Below are 19877 nucleotides of genomic sequence, written 5' to 3'. Positions count from 1 at the left end.
AGCTGCACCTCGTATGTCAGGCTCAAATTCATTCGCATGGACCTTTAAGGGGGTGTGATCCGCCTACTAGGAAATGACAGTGTAGGAGGTGAGTGAACGCAAATCCGTTCGGTATGTTACCAAGAGACAGCGGCACTACAATTCGGATCGTGGTGTAAGAGGTACTGCTGTTGTTGGGGAAAACAGTGCGCACAGGTATACTACCCACGTGGATATACTCTGCTCTAGATGAAGTACAGTATCACGGTCGGTTACTATTGCAGTAGCTCTGGATTATTCGCAGAAGTGTGAGGCTGTTGCACTAATGTAAATGATTAAATGGATAGTGTATTGGCAGCTCTGTGATATGTTAGATTCGTATTATAGAGGTATGCACCATTTTGAAAAAGATGATGTATTTCTCATGAAACACTGTGCTGTCAGTGAAAACTTTGACACCATTACATTGCCATATTTCTAGTGTAGCAATCATAGGAATACGTTAAAGTAGATTAGGACATATACAGGGGAATATTTATAGACAGGAATTCGAGAATTTCTTTGCGCAGTTCACGTATACTCTGCATGATTGTGAAATTCCTTCTTCACGTTAGCGTGCTATTTTTCTCGATGTGATAGCTCTCTGACTAGTCAGTGACGGGTGCAGGACTGGACAGCCTTTTAAGTAATTGAAAAGTGCTGTCGGAACTTGGGAAAATTAGCAGGGGTCTGTGACTCGGCCAGGGAAATCTCTTACTTGTTGAAATCATGTGGATTCAGATGCTATATATCGAAGATTGGAGGATTCGTGAGAATGTGAGAGGTGAACGATACTCTGACGAAAAGGGAGTTAAGAGGTGAGCTCTATATCGTTTCTTTTAAGTATTGTGGGAAAAGACATTACAGCCTCTCAAAAACATCTCGCGAAGTGACCGAAATGCGAAAATTAGAGGCTAATACGAAGATTTTTACCGAGAGACAATCAGTTCTTTCATTTGTTTTCTAGATAAATAAGAGACAATAATCTTCTCGTAAGTTTTGTCTTCTTTAAACGGATGGGCTGACATCTAGGTAGACTAAATTTACATCTACATTTATATACATACCTCGCAGACCATGATACGGTGCGTGGCGGAGGGTACCCTGTACCACTACTAGTCATTTCCTTTCCTATACCGCTCACAAATATAGCGAGGGAGAAAAAGACTCTATATGCCTCCGTGAGAGCACTAATTTCTCGTATCTTATTTTCGTGGTCCGTATGTGAAATATGTGTTGTATGTTCCGTAGGTAGCTTTAAATGCCGGTTCTCAACACTGTTCCTCGGAAAGAACATCGCTTTCCCTCCAGGGATTTCCATTTGATTTCTCGAAGTATCCACCCACTAATTTGGCGGGAGGCAATAGGAACGCTTCTAGAGTCTGTATTCTGAGGGAAACACAGGTCTACAGGCTCATACACGTTTGGGATGAGGTGGTCAGCAGACAGGTATTTTGCTATTGTTCACCTGGTCAGCCTTTCCGGTATATTTAGAAAACACATTTCATAATGTTTCGTTTTGCAAGTGGGAGGACGGGAAGCATATTGTTCAACATCCTGGTATTTACCCCATGTCCTTCTGAGAAGGATAGGACAACTTTTGCGAGTCTGAAATCGTCAACAGCTGTCCGGCATGGGTAGCAGTGGCTTTTTGGCTGGGAGCGGTATAGCCCTGACGTGTGGGTAGAGGCAGCTGTTTGCATGCGACCCGGTGGCGGCGGCGGGAATGGGAGCGTAGGCGTCCCGGGGGCGGATCAGATACTGAAACATCCCACTGACCCCATAGACCGACAGGTCTCAGAACGATTCTAGGTGACTTACACCGGCGTGACAAGGCAACCGACAAACAGAACGTTGTTAGTGTTGGATATCTTCAGCTATCTGACGACTGTTACCAGCCATTTTGGTATCTACCTAGCCTGTGGGAAGCCCCCAGAGACGCCACAGAAGCGTCTGTAACGGTTACCTGGCAAGTGTTCCTGACTGCAGGAAAAAAAATTATTCACCATGCAAAGGGATTCTCATAACCAATTTAATTAATTAGTCAATCAGTTTGATAGCAATGACGTGCCGCCGGGCGGGTGGAAGCAGGGTGAGCGTGCCACAAATATGATTCGCGAGTTGGAGCGACAATCAGACGTTTTTTCACTGTGGCGAAATCTTTTAATGAAATTTTTATCTCCTCCCTATACAGGGATAGAAGGCTATTGTAATAAAATCGCTTGTATTACCGATTTTATAATGTGATATGCAGTATTAATCTAATATTTACAACTCATGTGTGCTGCTATTTGACTACCTTAAGTGACTTCGTAGGTGATGAGGCAACGGACTACCTCAAGAGAGTTCGAAAGTGAGGAGGCACCCTGTGACAGAGGTAGATCATGATCTTAGCACTCCATCATGAGCCAAAAATGAGTTCAGTGTTCTAGTCTTGTGATGCAGGACATAACACGTATTAAGCTGATATGAACAGATCTCAAAAAATGGCTCTGAGCACTATGGGACTTAACTTCTAAGGTCATCAGTCCCCTAGAACTTAGAACTACTTAAACCTAACTAACCTAAGGACATCACACACATCCATGCCCGAGGCGGGATTCGAACCTGCGACCGTAGCGGTCTCGCGGTTCCAGACTGTAGCGCCTAGAACCGCTCGGCCACCGCAGCCGGCGAACAGATCTCTTTACCGGATGAGAGAATAGTAGAGGAAATGTAGCGTGTGCTATTCTGTTGTATAGGATTTTCACTCTAAGAAAGATAAGCGTGTATGCTCCTATTTCTATTGTCTTCGAAAATAACGCGCATAAAAGGGAGCAATCTACGTGCGAAATTTAAGGTGTATGGAAAGCAACATCCCCATCTCGGATTGGATAAAATGAATTTTTTTAAAGTGAGGAGAGTCTATGTCATGGACGGAATTGCAGTTAGAAATTTACACCCAAGCCGCACCTGCTTGTCTGGTAGTGAGCTAGGAGTTACGACGCAGGTCCATGGCAAACGCAGTCACGATTGTTCAGCCGACAGGAATCTGCGGCGTAGCCTGTGCCGACTGGTCAGATGCAAAGGAAGATTCCAGCTATTTGGCTCTTAAGGTATACAATACACTCGTTAGATGGCGCTATGCTAGACTGGAGGTGACTGGCCAATTTTTTCGTCTCGAGATGCCAGCTTCAAGTAGTATAATGACCACTATACTACGATGTACACTGAAGCGCCAAAGAAACTGGTACAGGCATGAGTATTCAAACACAGAGATATGTAAACAGGCAGAATACGGCGCTGCGGTCAGCAAAGCCTATGTAAGACAACAAGTATCTGGTGCACTTGCTAAATCAATTACTGCTGCTACAATGGCAGATTATCAAGATTTAAATGAGTTTGTTATAGTCAGCGCACGAGCGATGGGACACAGCATCTCCGAAGTAGCGATGATGTGGGGATTTTCCCGTACGACGATTTCATGAGTGTACAGTGGATATCAGGAATCCGGTAAAACATCAAATCTCCGACATCGTTGCGGCCGGATAAAGATACTGCAAGAATGGGATCAACGACGACTGAAGTGAATCGTTCAACGTGAAAGAAGTGCAGCCCTTCCGCAAATAACTGCAGATTTCAATTCTGGGCCATCGACAAGCGTCGGCGTGCGAAACATTCAACGAAACATCATCGATATGGGCTTTCGGAGCTGAAGGCCCACTCGTGTACACTTAATCGCTGCACGACAGAAAGCTTTATGCCTCGCCTGGGCCCGTCAACACCGACATTGGACTGTTGATGACTGGAAACATGTTGCCTGGTCGGACGAGTCTCGCTTCAAATTGTCTCGAGCTGATGGACGTGTACGGGTATGGATACAACCTCACGAATCCATAGACCCGGCATAACAGCAGGGGACTGTTCGGTGGAGGCTCTGTAATGGCGTGAGATGTGTGCATTTGGAGGGATACGGGACCCCTGATACGTTTGGATACGACTCTGACAGGTGAAACGTACGTAAGCATCCTGTCTGATCACCTGCATCCATTCATTCCCGTTGTGCATTCCGACGGACTCGGATAATTCCAGCAGGACAATGCGCCACCCCACACGTCCAGAATTGCTACAGAGTGGCTCCAGGAACACTCTTCTGAGTTTAAACACTTCCGCTAGGCACCAAACTCCCCAGACATGGACATTATTGATCATATCGGGGATGCCTTTCAACGTGCTGTTCAGAACAGATATCAACTCCCTCGTACTCTTACGAATTTATAGACAGCCCTGCAATTTTCATGTTCCCTCCAGCACTACTTCAGACGTCAGTAGAGGCAATGCCAAGTCCTGTTGCGGCACTTCTGGGTGCTCGCGGGGGCCCTACACGATATTAGGCAGATGTACCAGTTGATTTGGCTCTCCAGTGTGTTTTCCATGTTTCTGTTGGTTAAGATGTGAGTTGCGACTCGTAAATAGGTATAAGTGTCTTTCATTCCTCAATGCTGTTGCTGCAGACCTCTTGTATATACGGGCAGGGATTTACAGCCGCACTGAGACAGTGGGTCGCTGTTCTAATACTATTACCCACCTTTGTGTCCCTTCATACACCAAGAGGACGTCGGCTTGTTCTAAAATGGTAAATCTCACCGTCCACTAACGACATACTGCCAGTACTGTCACACTCTAACTGACTAACAAGTCGCAATGTACTCAAAGAACACACAAGACACTGTAACAACATCGTATCTATCAACTATGCAGGTAGAATGACACAACCAAGTATCGGTGTGGAAACTTTTCAAAATACGGTATCTCGTAAATGACTCGCACTAGATCCCTGCAGCCGTGCGGGGTAGCCCTGCGGTCTGAGGCGCCATGTCACGGTTCGCGCGGCTGCCCTCATCGAACGTTCGAATCCTCCCTGGGGCATGGGTGTGTGTGTTCTCCACAAGTTAGATTAAGTAGTATGTAAGCTTAGGGTCCGATGACCTCAGCAGGCCGGCCGCGGTGGCCGTGCGGTTCTAGGCGCTCCAGTCCGGAGCCGCGCTGCTGCTACGGTCGCAGGTTCGAATCCTGCCTCGGGCATGGGTGTGTGTGATGTCCTTAGGTTAGTTAGGTTTACGTAGTTCTAAGTTCTAGGGGACTGATGACCACAGCAGTTGAGTCCCATAGTGCTCAGAGCCATTTTTTGACCTCAGCAGTTTGGTCGCATAAGATCCTACCACAGATTTTCTAGAGCCCTGCAACAAACACCACTGACATTCTAATTTACCCCACTTTTAGTTTGTTAATATCAATAGGAATTGTTCCATTTAAAAGGTGTATGTTTGCACAAAAAATACACTTTGTAAGTATGTTTACATTCTGTTTATTGGCAACAGTACGAGCCTCAGCCTACTAATCCATTCAGTGAAAACCACATATCAGTAGCACTTCCCATTTCCGCAGTATTTGCGGTGCAAGTTTTAGGTGATTCACCCTGCATACAGGTTGTTTCAGCACAGCGATCACAAACTTTCGGGAGAAAATCAGAAAACACAAGAAAGGAAGGATCCGAAAAAGGGCGAGAAAACATGTTTATTATGCTTAGTACAGCTTAGGTGCTGGGACGGCTTTGGCTGGAGATGGTGCCACGTATACCACAATGTTAGAAGTCGCGAGATGTGCGAGGTCATTGCGCTTCATTTCGCCTGCTGACAGAGTGGAAGTAGGACGGCTCGTTACACGAACGCAGAGCTCGCTGATATGCATCTGGGCCGCTGATTGCGGCGGGAGGGGCGAGATCGGCTGTAAGCCCAACGTTACCCCAAGAGGAAAACTCCCGCTACTCCTTCTTTGCACGCTAGCGCAGGAGGTTGTCCGAAAGAGGACCCTTCAGCAAGGAGACGCAACAATAACAATGGTAACCAGCTAGGGGACTGTGCTGGGCCTGATAGAGAACAATCCCGATGCCAATTAAGGATGGCGGTTATCGCTGAAACAACTCGTTTTCGGTTATATCGGTTCCTTTTCCCGCCAGTCTGATATGACTGTTGAGACCGCTCAGAACAACCGGTTTCTGAAATAACAGATTCTTGGATTTTTATTCCTATTATTTCCTGTAATAAACGTAGAAACCAAACTCTGCTAAAAATCATATTGTAATCGGATATCATACCGCATTTGGACATTATGAATAGTCAGTGGTAAAGGGGAAAAATTGAGGTTGTTTGTGTTAATCTGTCCGTTTTCGTGGACTATAAGCAGATAATGCCATATTGTGTAGACACAGGTAGCAGATCACCTACTTTCTACTTTTATTGTGTACTATGAATGAATTGTGAAGTTTTTAATTTATTACTGTAATGCCAGGAAAATCTTTAATCTTTTAAAGCAAATGAAACTCTGTACTTCACTGCTACGTTACTTCGTAAAAATATTTCTAGCCTGGAGTTGGTGCCATTGTGCAATACAACGGATGTCTGACGACGTCAGCGAGAAACTACCCTATAGACCAAATGGGGGCAAGTTTTGCACACTGTACGTACACACGTACCTTAAACCACGACACACAGCAACAAGGACATTATTTTCTCACCAGTATTGTACCAGTTCTTATGCTATGTGTCTGTTGCTCGTTTCTGTCGGCATTGTTATTAAAATGACGCTGATCGCTTTCCCCATTTTCTGTCATAACGCAATATTTCCAACCAACGTAAATTTTACGAAAAAAATTACGTCTTTTTTGAAACGGATTATACAAAAACGAAAAATTTTAGCATTGCTGCTGTGGGTAACTCATATTTCGGTTTTTTACTCGGTTATTATTAAAAAATAGAAAAAACACCTGTTATAACCAGAACCAAACAAACGCTAAAAAGTACTGGTTATTCAGAAGTAAAATACCGGTTTCAGTTTTAACCAGTTGGTTTTTCCGATCCCTAGTGTCAAAACGCGGGCTGTCGGCAGTCATATCGGGATTTCCCACAGCAGCGTCTAGAGGATCCTGCATGGCAACTGCAAACGTCTGTAATCACACCCAGTGCGTGCAGTTACTGGCTGGAGACGACTATGCTCCACGAGTAGACTTCGGACGGCGGTATTTACGGTAACGCACAACAGATCCCCGTTTCCCAGCCACTATTTTGATCACCGATGAGGCGATCTTCACGCGGAATGGGATGTTCGGCCCATATGACACCCATGTGTGATCGAAGGATAGCCCACACACAATAAGACCCGCCCAGAGACGGTTTTCAGTTAATGTGTGGGCCAACACACTTGGGGATAACCTCGTCAGACCATATTTGTTGCCCAACGTTTGACAGATGCGATCTCTCTTATTTTCTTGAAATAATACAGTCTTGCTTACAAACTGTTTTTATGTATTTATTGGCGGTGATGCGTTTCGACCTTGTGGGGCATTTTCAGATTAACCTAGAGCGTAAAATAAAATTGTGAGCTCTGGTATATTAAAAACAGGAGGTGAAGATAGTATGAGGCAAAGTCCGAGGGTGTGCAGCAGACCCTACAACTAACAATAACTGTGAACTTACTTAAGAAGTAATGTGATGAGCCAAGTTCCGTCCTTGAATCCACGCATATGGCATTAAGATAAAAATTATAAGCAAGCAACGTCCTATCGTCATGCGGCAACTAAAAGCATAAGGGACCTGAACCGGGAATGAAATGGCAAGTATAACTACAATACCTATTGGAAAGAAGAACTATGGCAACCAAGAAAAAAGTTTAAAAGAGCTTACATAATACTGAGTCAACCGCGCTCCGGCGTACGCAACATGGAACATTGCGTACAGCGGACAAAATGTAAATGTAATGCGGTCGAGAACTCAAGATACGTCAGACTTTGCAGCCGGCCACACAAACAGAGCCGTAAAGACTAGATTATACAACCGTACTAACAGGCATTAAAGAAAGATAGCTTCAGTTAACCAACATTCTTAAGAAAATCGGTTGCACAGCTAAATTACATATGCAGAAGGCAATAAATTAGGTGAACGGTAAAGTTATTAAAATTACATCAGGGCAGGTAAGTGATAAAATGAGTGCAAAGACACAAGCTGTGTAGGGGTAAAATGACCTCTATTAAGTATTTTAATACCTGCTTAACAGTGAAACTTAAAATAAGTAAAACATAACTAGTCAGAACATAAAAAACCAGTTAGAAGATAAAAGAATGAATAAGATAGCGTCATATTCACGCTAAAGAACTATTGGTGGATTAATGTAGTGGGTATCATATCATAACTGTTTCCTGCTAACCAATTGATCTATCAATAATCTACCTTTTTCTGCAATAGAATGCTTAAGAATTTCCATTTCCTCTAAAGGATTTCCCTTTTCCCTTTGCGGGCGGCCTGGAGTACATGTAAATTCTTTCACGTTGGGGGCCGGTGGCCAGTAGATTTTAAGTGCTCACCCAAAAGCTGAATGTTGTTAATCTGTCCTTTCTTGTTAAGTAAATGCTCACTGAATCTTATACGAAATTTCCTACCAGTCTTATTTCAAGAAATTCATAACCAGTTGGTCTACCAGGCGCCCAGCATGGAGTGGAACCAGTTTCACTGTCTCATCTTTCTTCAGCAAGTATTGCCGCAGCTATGGGACGACGCACACGTACCCGCTGCGATGCTTTCTGTCATATGGTTTCGGAAAGATGGGACCCCTCACATCACAGCCTAGATATGCGCCGCCACCTGAATACAACGTATCGTCAACATTGGTCGGCCGTGGTGGTCCGGTGCGCTGGCCAGCGAGATCGCCGCACCTCACTTGCCTTGACTATTTCCTCTGGGAAGCTGGTGCACGAAACCCCGTTAACGAGACTGAGGAACTTGTTGCACCCGTCTTGGCAGCTGGTGGGGAAGTCCGGGACACTCTCGATATTTTCCAGTACATAAGATCTTCCACGCGCTAGAGATGTGAGGCCTGCATCACCATTTGGGGTCGAAATTTCGAACACCTCCTGTGGCGATAATTGTTGTCTGTTTTTGTTCTTATTTCTTAGTGTCTGCTGTACTGAGAATAATAATCATCTTTCCTCGCCCTGTTCGTGTCCTTCTTTTCTTGTTTTCTGTCGTCACTACCGCGTCAGGAAGGCATTTCAGACTTTGCATTGCTGTGTGGTTTTCCATCGTCCAGGTGTACTCTATCTCCCCTGAAAGTGTTTAACCGCTGTGCTGAAACACCCTGCCCTATGAAGCTGTCAAATTTGTAGAAGTTTGTTGCTATTATACAGGGTGCTCCAGGGGAATGGTCAATATTCAGTGATATGACATGGGCTCTAAAACGCGTATATTAAGAGCTAAGGGGTCTTCGGGATCTTCGATACGGTGAAACAAAACTCTTCTACTGGAAGCTCTTTACATTCCATATTTTTGAGCTGTGGTAATATTAACCAGAACAAGAAAAAAAGTGTCTAGTAAACAAGGGCTCTAAAATGCATACTTTCAGAACTATGAAAGCTTGTTCATCTTCGCTACTTTGAAACACAACTCTTCTAATGAACAAGTGCTCATAACATTTAAGGTATGCATTTTAGAGCACATGTTTACTTGATATTTTTTTATTGTTTTGGTCCGTACCACCACTTTCAAAATATGGAAAGCAAATAACTTGCAGTAGAAGAGATATGTTTCACAGAATCGAAGATCAAGAATTGCTCATACCTCTTGAGGTACGCGTTTCGGAGCCCATGTTTACTTGACTTTTTTGTTTCGAATGATCATTCTTCTCATATCCCTGAATACTGATCATTGCTCCTGGAATACTCTGTATGTCTTAAGACAGTCCCATGACACAGGCACTACTCAGATTTTTGGACAAATGCTTTTCAGATGAAGTATTTATCTGAACTACAATTTCTTGAAAGTTATGCTAAAATGATATACTAAGCAACGAGATAAACAAAATATACGAATTCTAGAACTGCAGCTGTGGGCTATTGGGCATAAGGGAGCCTGTTTAATCACAAGTTACTCAAAGACCGATTCACGTCAACAGCGTTTTGCTTATTTCCTAAAGAATTTTCTTTCTACTTCTTATAACCGCACATTGCTTATAGAATAGCGAACTAATACACAGATGTGCAAAACTTACCGGACGAAGGTAACTTTCGCATGATGTGTCACTGCCAAGAAGCTCACTCGATGAAACTTGGACCATACATAGAAAGAACTGCTACAGACGGCTACTGAAAGGACTACGCAGTGAGACGAATAGAAATAACACTTTTATTCAAAGACAATAATTGCACTGAAATCACCGCGACTCGTGATGGTCCCCTGGACGTGGCAGGGTTCTGAATGTGATATGCGATCACTACGGACAGCAATGCATGTTCTGCAACATTCTCCCATGCTGACCACAAGGTTGGTAAGAAGTTTTTTCGTTAGGACGTTCGGTTCCTATACCACTGCTATTGACAACTGCTGAATGGCCGTTGGTGAATGTGTCTCTACTGTAATACAGTGTTCCTGGGTACATTACGTATTCCCGCCGCTTACCGCACAGCAGTACTTCCAGCATTGTTGAACATGATTGTTTTCAAAGAGCTGGAGGTCATTACGACCGTGCAACATGATGCCTCGCCCCCTCACAACAGCTGCACAACGCTAGCCATGTCCTCCAAGACGAGAGGTGAGAACACGTAATGCATCCATTTTGGTGGTCCAGGTGTTAAGGCGTGGGGAGGCATAATGGTCCATGGGCGTATTGGCCTCTAAATCTTTAACACGGTACAGTCTACGATCAACGTTACTGTTACACTGTACTCCTTTCCTATGGGCGTCTTTTCAGCAGTGTATCCGGCACTGGCTTTATTTTTATGGATGGCACTGCGCTACAGCGTCGAACAGCGCAGGTGGAAGAGCTCTAGGAGCGAGAAGATATTCGGCGAATGGACTGGTGTGCCAGTCCCCCCCCCCCCCCCCCCCTTCCCCGACTTAGATCCCATCGCCCCCCGACTTAGATCCCATCGAGTACATCTACATCTACATTGATACTCCGCAAGCCACCCAACGGTGTGTGGCTGAGGGCACTTTACGTGCCACTGTCATTACCTCCCTTTCCTGTCCCAGTCGCGTATGGTTCGCGGGAAGAACGACTGTCTGAAAGCCTCCGTGCGCGCTCTAATCTCTCTAATTTTACATTCGTGATCTCCTCGGGAGGTATAAGTAGGGGGAAGCAATATATTCGATACCTCATCCAGAAACGCACCCTCTCGAAACCTGGCGAGCAAGCTACACCGCGATGCAGAGCGCCTCTCTTGCAGAGTCTGCCACTTGAGTTTATTAAACATCTCCGTAACGCTATCACGGTTACCAAATAACCCGGTGACGAAACACGCCGCTCTTCTTTGGATCTTCTCTATCTCCTCCGTCAACCCGACCTGGTACGGATCCCACACTGATGAGCAATACTCAAGTATAGGTCGAACGAGTGTTTTGTAAGCCACCTCCTTTGTTGATGGACTACATTTTCTAAGCACTCTCCCAATGAATCTCAACCTGGTAACCGCCTTACCAACAATTAATTTTATATGATCATTCCACTTCAAATCGTTCCGCACGCATACTCCCAGATATTTTACAGACGTAACTGCTACCAGTGTTTGTTCCGCTATCATATAATCATACAATAAAGGATCCTTCTTTATATGTATTCGCAATACATTACATTTGTCTATGTTAAGGGTCAGTTGCCACTCCCTGCACCAAGTGCCTATCCGCTGCAGATCTTCCTGCATTTCGCTACAATTTTCTAATGCTGCAACTTCTCTGTATACTACAGCATCATCCGCGAAAAGCCGCATGGAACTTCCGACACTATCTACTAAGTCATTTATATATATTGTGAAAAGCAATGGTCCCATAACACTCCCCTGTGGCACGCCAGAGGTTACTTTAACGTCTGTAGACTTCTCTCCATTGATAACAACATGCTGTGTTCTGTTTGCTAAAAACTCTTCAATCCAGCCACACAGCTGGTCTGATATTCCGTAGGCTCTTACTTTATCAGGCGACAGTGCGGAACTGTATCGAACGCCTTCCGGAAGTCAAGAAAAATAGCATCTACCTGGGAGCCTGTATCTAATAGTTTCTGGGTCTCATGAACAAATAAGGCGAGTTGGGTCTCACACGATCGCTGTTTCCGGAATCCATGTTGATTCCTACATAGTAGATTCTGGGTTTCCAGAAATGACATGATACGCGAGCAAAAAACATGTTCTAAAATTCTACAAGAGATCGACGTAAGAGATATAGGTCTACAGTTTTGCGCATCTGCTCGACGACCCTTCTTGAAGACTGGGACTATCTGTGCTCTTTTCCATGCACAGATGCGTTGCGAAGCACGTCCACATATGTACCAACGACCATCCAGCACTTGTGATGCGCGCTGGTGGAGAAATGGCACGCCCTACCACAAGAACACCTTACCAACCTTGCGGCCACAGCATGAGGGCACGTTGCAGAGCATGCATTGCATTGTCGTCCGTGGTCCTATCCAGAACCATGTCCCGCCATTTGTTATGTCCAAGGGAGCAGTGCAGTTATTGTATTTTTATAAAAGTGGCATTTCTGTTCGTCTGAATGCGTATTTCTTTCAGTTACCTTCTGTACTATACTGTCGTAGTTCTTTCTAGGTATGATCCAAGATTCATCGAGCTAGTTTACTTGGCAGTGACACATCATACGAAAGTTACTTTCGTCCTTAAGTTTTGCACATCTGTACTTTAATTTAAGGGAAGGTTACCTTAGTTCCAGTCGTGGTAAGATCCAAGGATATACTAGAATAATTTGTTGTAATATATGGAAAAATATATCACACTTATTTCCAAGTGAAATTTTATCTCTTATTGTTCCGGAGATATGCCTATCTTACTGTATAATTTATTTACAACGAATGTAACTACAATAAGCGACCCTCAAACACTCCTTATTATTGACACGATAATATTGTGTCAATGTGTTGTGCGAAAGGTCAAGAACGCACAATGCTATTGCGCAGTATTTACAATGATGAGCCACAACATTATGACCACCTGCTTAATAGCTTGTTTGTCTGTCTTTGGATCCAAATACATCACTGATTCCAAGTATCAGGAATCCGATAGTTTGTTGGTAGGTTTTTGGAGGTACGTTATATTGGATGTCTACGCACAGGTCATATAATCGGCGTAAATAACATAACGCTGATTTCCGTACGCGGTGACGGCACTCGATAGCGACCCAGATGGATTCCATATTATTTAGATCGGGCCGATTTGTTCCCCGAGACATCAACGCGAGTTCATTGTAATGCTCCTCAAACCACTGTAACTCGGTTTTGGTTCCGACACAAGGAGACTACTGAAAGATGACATCGCCGTTGGGGAAGACATCAAGCATGAAGGGATGCAGGTCGTTCGCAGCTCTCAACGTGCCTTCGAATGCTACCAAAGGTCCCGTGGAGGCGCAAAAGTCTGTCTCTCGTAACATAATACTGCTCCCGTCAGCCTGCATCCGTGGCGCGCTGCACATTCCTAAACGCGGCTCACCTCGTTGAAGGCGTTTGTGGCGACGACCATCGACCTAGTGTAGCAAAAATGTGATTCACTGGAAAAGTCGCCAAGTTTCCATTGATCGACGGTCGAATTCCGATGGTCCCGTGCACTGTGCAATCGTAATTGACAATGTCGTTGGGTCAGCATTTGAAGATTTAGCAGTAGTCTGCTGCGGAGCTCCATATTCAGCAATGTACGCTGAACGGTACTCTCCGAAACACTTGGGTGTGCACCAGCATTGCGCTCTTTCGGCAGAGATGCCGCAGATCACAGTCTATCCTACTTTCCAGAGCAGACAAGCCTCCGCATCCCAGCCGGCCGGGGTGGCCGTGCGGTTCTAGGCGCTACAGTCTGGAGCCGGGCGACCGCTGCGGTCGCAGGTTCGAATCCTACCTCGGGCATGGATGTGTGTGATGTCCTTAGGTTAGTTAGGCTTAATTAGTTCTAAGTTCTAGGCGACTGATGACCTCAGAAGTTGAGTCGCATAGTGCTCAGAGCCATTTGAACCTCCGCACCCCACGTTCTGTGAAGTCGTGGATCCAACAGTTTGCTGGCAGGTTTTTGGAGGTATGTGGTATTAGATGTCTACGCACACGTCATGTAATCTGTGTAAATAACGGGCCGATGATTTGCGTACGCGGTAATGGCACCATTTACTGCCTTGTGGTTAGTTTTACTGTCCTTCTACCTCTTTCCGGAGATGCTCACGACAGTAGCACGTGAACATTCGAGCAGCTTCGCTGTTCTCGAGATACTCGTTCGCAGGCTGTGCGTGTTAACTATCTGCCCTTTGTCAAAGTCACTTATATCAATGGATTTCCGTATTTGCAGCCCATTATCTTCGCTAGGGTGATCCCCGTCCGTGTTTGCATCGCTTACGTACATTTGTTACCACGTCATGTGCCTGCAACGCCACCAGGCGGCACCCACCCCCACGTTGGACCGTTATCACAAATCTTTTGGCTTGTCAGTCCGGGACACGGCAGTTACAATTATGCCTTCATAGCGAATATGTCGGCGCTCGACGGTGCGGATGTGTATCACACAAGCAGAAATTATGCAGAATGGCGAAATAATTCCGAGAGGCATTCTGTGAACATTTCAGTGGGCCAAAGTGTATTTCATGGCAGCATAGATTCGTAAACGACAGATCACTAATTACAAATGAAACAAGTGAAATGTACAATTTATCGGGTGCGTATGCTGTTCTCCATTACCTCTTTACTGCAACAAATGTTGCAAATGGAATAAAACAACTATGATGACTGATAGCTTACATGGTCTCATATCTGTGCTGTGACAACCGTTGAAAGAAAAACAGACATGTGTACTCAGTGAACAGGTAGGCTGATCTGATTTGCCAATTCTGAGAACTGCTACAAGTAAAATAAACACATCTGCTTACTGCCACGCGTCCATGATCTTTCCTCTGCTGTTGGGGTCAGCGACGTATCTGGCCCTTCCTGATAGTTCGCCAAATTCATTTCTTCAAAATACTACAATACACGGTGCTTTCATATACATTTTCCAACCCACTCTCTAATCATTTGCAATTTTTTTATCAGTTCTTTGCCAAAATTAGTTCGGAGTGAAGTGAATTTCTCTCGCTCTCGGGAGGAAATGATATGTGTTTTGCATTACCTTCCTTATACGTAACAATATATACTTCGTATGAGAAGCACAAAAAATTACAATACACGAAACATTACATAAGAACAATGACTAGGACCAAGCAGGTGTGGGTTAAGTACATTGACGTTACATAAAACATAAAACAATGAAAATGGGCAGGGGTGATACTCCCGGGGCAACGGTATAACTGGCAAAAAGTCTACTCAGATCGAGAAACTCAGTACTAGACAGTATGATATATTGCACAATATTTTTAACGAGTGTCATTGTTTTTAAAGCTCTGCAGTCTGCAACATATTTCGCAGACCGCCAATACTGACCTCAGACAGTAAATATTATTGCTCCATATACAGGGTGATTCAAAAAGAATACCACAATTTTAGGAATTTAAAACTCTGCAACGACAAAAGGCAGAGCTAAGCACTATCTGTCGGTGAATTAAGGGAGCTATAAAGTTTCATTTAGTTGTACATTTGTTCGCTTGAGGCGCTGTTGACTAGGCTGAAAACCAAACTACCCGAGGCAGCCCGTGACAGAGCACTTCATCACTGGCCTCCAAGAAGCCCTGATCTTACCCCCTGCGATTTTTTCTTATGGGGGTATGTTAAGGATATGGTGTTTCGGCCACCTCTCCCAGACACCATTGATGATTTGAAACGAGAAATAACAGCAGCTATCCAAACTGTTACGCCTGAAATGCTACAGAGAGTGTGGAACGAGTTGGAGTATCGGGTTGATATTGCTCGTGTGTCTGGAGGGGGCCATATTGAACATCTCTGAACTTGTTTTTGAGTGAAAAAAAACCTTTTTAAATACTCTTTGTAATGATGTATAACAGAAGGTTATATTATGTTTCTTTCATTAAATACACATTTTTAAAGTTGTGGTATTCTTTTTGAATCACCCTGTACAATACTGCGCAATAAATACTGAGCGTGTGAGGGCCCCTATGTGACAAACATTCTGATTTACAGATTTGTGGCAATTAACCCCCGCGCATTTTTTTTCAGAGAAAATAAATCCAGAAGGGGTTCACATTTATTTTATCGATTAGAAATGGCCGGTGGAAGTCTGAAAGTGTAAAAACCAATTTTCTGCTACCAGCCACGATTTTCTCCTATTTATTTCTTGCATGGCGCTTTTTCGGAGCTGATTCCCATTCTCAAGCGTGCTATTCGTGTATTACGATTTTTATGCGACGTATTTGCGTTGAGAAAGCTGTTGCGTTATTCTGTTGATTCAACTGAAATATATAAAGACACTCATTTTTGTAATTAGTGGTGGGATCTTTCTATACAGTGTGTTACAGAATGTTTTAAGAGTTTTGTGATTGTAGAAGAAAAAATTGTGGCCGTTTTGATATCAGGAAACTATATCCGAAAATGTGAAACAAAGTTTCTGCGGCACTGTGCACTTTCTACGCAATCTGCAGGCTAAATGAAAAACCAGAATACTGTAGCTCGAAAAAGTTTATTGATATTAGAACCAAAATGAAGACTGTTTCTATTGTATCAAAACATCTTGACATATTCGCGCTTTTTTACTTGTCTGTATTAATACCTATGTCACGTAATATGATGCATAGTGTCAAGTAAAGTAACATGACACATGATATCATGCCCTAAACGCTACACATGCCATCATGTCATCCAACATGTCATTTGTCATGTCGTGCAATATGAGACGGTGTGTCATTAGAGTTTAGGATGCATGCATCCCCACTCCGGGGTACTTCCTATTATAGATGCATCCCCACTCTCGGGTACTTACTATAGTAGGTGCATCCCATTCTATACAAGCACATAAGTTTGTTTCTATTTGTTCTTACACCCCTCACAGTACATATAACAGGGGGTGGGGCTTTCCCCAACACAGATCAGTGTGTTGGGGAAGTAGGTTTAACAAGTCGAAAATTTGAACCGATTCGCACAAGTCTGAAACATAGGAGCAGCGCGCGTATAAAAACTCACAAAAAACATGTTTTTTGCACGTAAAATTCGAAAGAAACTAGATTTGTGATAGTGAGTTTTCAATTTTATCGTAAGAATGGATTTTTCGTTTATTTGTTTCTGCGCTTTCAATTCACGTAAGAACTAATTTTACGTGCTACATTTATCTCGACTTTGAACTATTGTATCTTGACAACGCAGAAAGATTATTGGATAAAAAATTTCGTTTTGACTTTATCCATAAATCTACATTCGTGAAAAGTTTGAACCGAATCGTGCAAGTTTGAAGTACAGATGTGAGGCGCTTCAAAAACCCCACAGAAAAAAGTGTTTCTTGCACGTAAAATCCAAATGAAGCAAGATTTTTTCAAATGGTTAAAACCTAACTTAGACCTAGATCCGATACAGCGGTGGACCACATTTGAACAATCAGTCGCGCTCCAGGCCAGAGTTATTTGAGGGTCCTGTTTTTGAAAGTAAAATCCTAGCGATAGAGACTGTTTTAACACGTAAAATCCGAACCATGCGCATACAAATTGTGCCATTAGCTGAGCATTAATTTGAGCCCAATTAAAATCTTTTGCAAAAGGAGTTAATCGATTCGGACAATTAACCTGGATGCCAGCTCCGGCTCGTCTTGCAAACCTTCTTAATATACTTTGACATCGCTGTAGTAAGACAGATGTTCGTATGACTATAGAAATGGTTGCTGGTTCGGGTGAAGCCAAAAACTTTTTACCCCACTTTCCTATTTCAAATAAGAATCGAGCACCTAGACACCCTCCCCCCCCCCCCCCAAAAAAAAAAAAAGACCACGACTCTGCACACGGTCTTTTCAGACATACACTCCTGGAAATTGAAATAAGAACACCGTGAATTCATTGTCCCAGGAAGGGGAAACTTTATTGACACATTCCTGGGGTCAGATACATCACATGATCACACTGACAGAACCACAGGCACATAGACACAGGCAACAGAGCATACACAATGTCGGCACTAGTACAGTGTATATCCACCTTTCGCAGCAATGCAGGCTGCTATTCTCCCATGGAGACGATCGTAGAGATGCTGGATGTAGTCCTGTGGAACGGCTTGCCATGCCATTTCCACCTGGCGCCTCAGTTGGACCAGCGTTCGTGCTGGACGTGCAGACCGCGTGAGATGACGCTTCATCCAGTCCCAAACATGCTCAATGGGGGACAGATCCGGAGATCTTGCTGGCCAGGGTAGTTGACTTACACCTTCTAGAGCACGTTGGGTGGCACGGGATACATGCGGACGTGCATTGTCCTGTTGGAACAGCAAGTTCCCTTGCCGGTCTAGGAATGGTAGAATGATGGGTTCGATGACGGTTTGGATGTACCGTGCACTATTCAGTGTCCCCTCGACGATCACCAGTGGTGTACGGCCAGTGTAGGAGATCGCTCCCCACACCATGATGCCGGGTGTTGGCCCTGTGTGCCTCGGTCGTATGCAGTCCTGATTGTGGCGCTCACCTGCACGGCGCCAAACACGCATACGACCATCATTGGCACCAAGGCAGAAGCGACTCTCATCGCTGAAGACGACACGTCTCCATTCGTCCCTCCATTCACGCCTGTCGCGACACCACTGGAGGCGGGCTGCACGATGTTGGGGCGTGAGCGGAAGACGGCCTAACGGTGTGCGGGACCGTAGCCCAGCTTCATGGAGACGGTTGCGAATGGTCCTCGCCGATACCCCAGGAGCAACAGTGTCCCTAATTTGCTGGGAAGTGGCGGTGCGGTCCCCTACGGCACTGCGTAGGATCCTACGGTCTTGGCGTGCATCCGTGCGTCGCTGCGGTCCGGTCCCAGGTCGACGGGCACGTGCACCTTCCGCCGACCACTGGCGACAACATCGATGTACTGTGGAGACCTCACGCCCCACGTGTTGAGCAATTCGGCGGTACGTCCACCCGGCCTCCCGCATGCCCACTATACGCCCTCGCTCAAAGTCCGTCAACTGCACATACGGTTCACGTCCACGCTGTCGCGGCATGCTACCAGTGTTAAAGACTGCGATGGAGCTCCGTATGCCACGGCAAACTGGCTGACACTGACGGCGGCGGTGCACAAATGCTGCGCAGCTAGCGCCATTCGACGGACAACACCGCGGTTCCTGGTGTGTCCGCTGTGCCGTGCGTGTGATCATTGCTTGTACAGCCCTCTCGCAGTGTCCGGAGCAAGTATGATGGGTCTGACACGCCGGTGTCAATGTGTTCTTTTTTCCATTTCCAGGAGTGTATTTACACTGTAAACCGAATCTGCGGCTTCGCTATTGTCGATTAAATGTTCGGTGTGACGACCATCAACTTCGTTACATAATCGTATTCTTCTGTTCTCTTATGCAGAAACCCACACATATTGAACATCAGTTACACAGTTCACAATGTAAGATAGAGATGTACAATAACAAACAGCCACAAAAAATTTTGTATATTCTCAACACAGGCATGATTCTGTAGACCGTCCACAGAGTATGTAAACAAGTCTTTAGTGTAAATGATATTCTTCGTATGCAATCAGAATCATTGATGGCATTTATGTTAGTTATAAAAAAGAACAAGTGGTTAAATCTCTGAATTTTCCTACAGATGGTTTGGCGAGGTATGATAAGAGATTTTGGGATATCTTTCATTACGTCCTGCTTGTAACTAGCGTTCAGAAGTGTGTCACACTGGTTTAGATTTGGTTTCAGTTTCAGAAAGCACTTCGCAACTCTTGCGAAGTGTG

Source organism: Schistocerca americana, chromosome X (genome assembly GCF_021461395.2).
Source record: "Schistocerca americana isolate TAMUIC-IGC-003095 chromosome X, iqSchAmer2.1, whole genome shotgun sequence".
Classification (NCBI taxonomy): domain Eukaryota; kingdom Metazoa; phylum Arthropoda; class Insecta; order Orthoptera; family Acrididae; genus Schistocerca; species Schistocerca americana.
The sequence above is the reverse complement of the archived record's forward strand: the minus strand, read 5'-3'. Positions refer to the sequence as shown.